Source organism: Cherax quadricarinatus, chromosome 38 (assembly GCF_038502225.1).
Source record: "Cherax quadricarinatus isolate ZL_2023a chromosome 38, ASM3850222v1, whole genome shotgun sequence".
NCBI classification, from domain to species: Eukaryota; Metazoa; Arthropoda; class Malacostraca; order Decapoda; family Parastacidae; genus Cherax; species Cherax quadricarinatus.
Window position 1 is genome coordinate 16039705 of NC_091329.1, and position 2322 is coordinate 16042026.

The following is a 2322-nucleotide window of genomic DNA, read 5'->3' on the forward strand; positions in this document are numbered from 1 at the left end:
GTTAAGATTTTTGTTAATAATTATTAAATATTGGTAACAAATTTTCAAATTAAAATAATGAAAACATCAATTGCAGTAGGACTAACCATTTCAAAAGTTAATTCTGTAGACAACTGTAGGGTGTGCCAATTGTATAAAAAAAATCTGGTTTGCAGAAAAAATTCCTGAAAATTAACTTCTAAAGTAACAATTCATTTGAACATAATGTTTTGGAAAAAGATAATCAATGGCTCATGAACAGCGCTGTATGATCCTTGTGGATTTAACGCTTTTTGATAATGGCTCGTGAAATTGTAATGGGTGCGACTTGAACCATGGCGAGTCCTAGAACTCGTGGGCCAGTGCATTAACCACTCCGACAGCTAATAAGATTCATCCAACTAGGTATATTTCTATACACCATAGCCCCTTACTGTCACCACACATGCAGGGTTTTGCAGACGAATCCTATCACTTAATGACTTGCTGTCCTTGGAGTGGTATTGAAGACCTGATGTATCCTGGATTTGAGCTGGATCTTTTGAGGTCCCTGGGGTGGTGTGGAGGACCCAGTGTCATCCCTAAAAAATATGAAACCATATCAAGGCCCTTTGCATTTCTTGGGGTGTTAAAGACCAAGTTCCCAGGGATAGAATTTAAAACATGCTGCAGCTCACATGGTAAAATTGATAATGTTATGGAGGAAAGGCACTCTTAGGCCAAAACAACTACGGCACTTATCAGCACATCACACTACAATAGGGATTACGAAAACAACCAGAGAAATGTAGTTTCTTTAATCAACAATATTCATAAGACATCTAGAAATTCCTTTAACAGACTATTGTAAACAATAATGATTACGTTCTTAATGATAATCATAATGCTAATTGTTACACATGACTGGTTCTCCAGGACCTGAAAGAGGAATACAAAATTGGTGACCAGCTCTGTACACCATTGCCGACTCTTCACTGATTGCTACACTAACAAGGCCACCACCCACTTTGTACATACTTGCTGTATACACAGTCCTGCCACCATCTGTAAACACTTGATTCTTGAACAGTTGCAGTAATTACACCATCATAAGCCCACTTGACTCGCACACCTTCCTGCCGAGATCAGAGTCAGCACATCCATCCACACAACACGCCTAAGTAATAAACAGTGTATGAACAATACAAAAGCCTATTTTTGCTTTATCCCCTTTCCCCAAAAAGCTTTTCTTTTGAAATCAGCGTTACTCGCTTAATAAATATTTACACTATGCATGGTGATGGAGGTGGTTGCTGCCCTCCTTGTCACCATTGGCTCTGGTCACCATCAGATTTGAAAACCACCCCAAATAGACCACATTATGTACAAAACATCGAAATATCCGATGGTCCCTTTGTGAGAAGATGAACTTCAAAGTGAAACAAAACTTTCTCATAACTATTTGAGAGATGGAAACAAATTTGAAAACTTTTCTTACAGTCGTGTGTGTCAAGTAGGTAAAACTTGTGATTTTGGCTAAAATAGCAACGCTCTTCTTGCTGAATAAGGCAAGCGAAAATATGTGTATGCAAATAATTCGCAAAAATCATTCTGAACTTAATGAAAAAAATACATTTCACTGTGTTTATTAAATTATTGTAAACTTATCTAAAATACATTAGTTGGATTAGGCTAAATTAAATTGTGCTTATTATAAGGTTAGGTAAGTTTTCTAAGGTCCTTCTGGTGCAAAAATAAATTTTTACATTAACATAAATGAAAAAATATATCTTTAAACGTACAAGAGAAAATTTTAAAAAGGACTTAATTTTAAATGAGTTCATGGTAATTGACCAGTTTTACCTATTTGGCATGACGTATGTATATATAATGACCCTTAAACTGTAGTTTGAAACCAACGTAAGACTTCACAGTCTACACTGGTTGAAGTAACGCACGTGATAGCAGTCTTGCTGCTACAAAGGAACGCTAGAACGGTCAGAGCAGCAGTGTTCCCCTTGTTCGCAACTGTAGCCTCAACATTATTTTGATAATTGCAAACAAGTGTTTAAACATATTTACATATAGATGCAAATTATAGAACTGAACCTTATTGAGTCAGTTAAAAAAGTCCTTTTCAGATCATTTATATTTTGGAACAAAGTGATTTATGCCAAAGTCAGTGGAAATATTTGCAAAACACTTGGCAGTCAGGTCATGCCACATTGTGGGGATGTTTGTCTAGTCTTCAAAAATTTTGCACCAATACAGTTTGAGAGCTTAAGGAAACCTGATTAAAGTTCACATAATATAGTTCGTAATTCTACCTACCATATCTAACGTCAGCCCAAATATACTCTATTT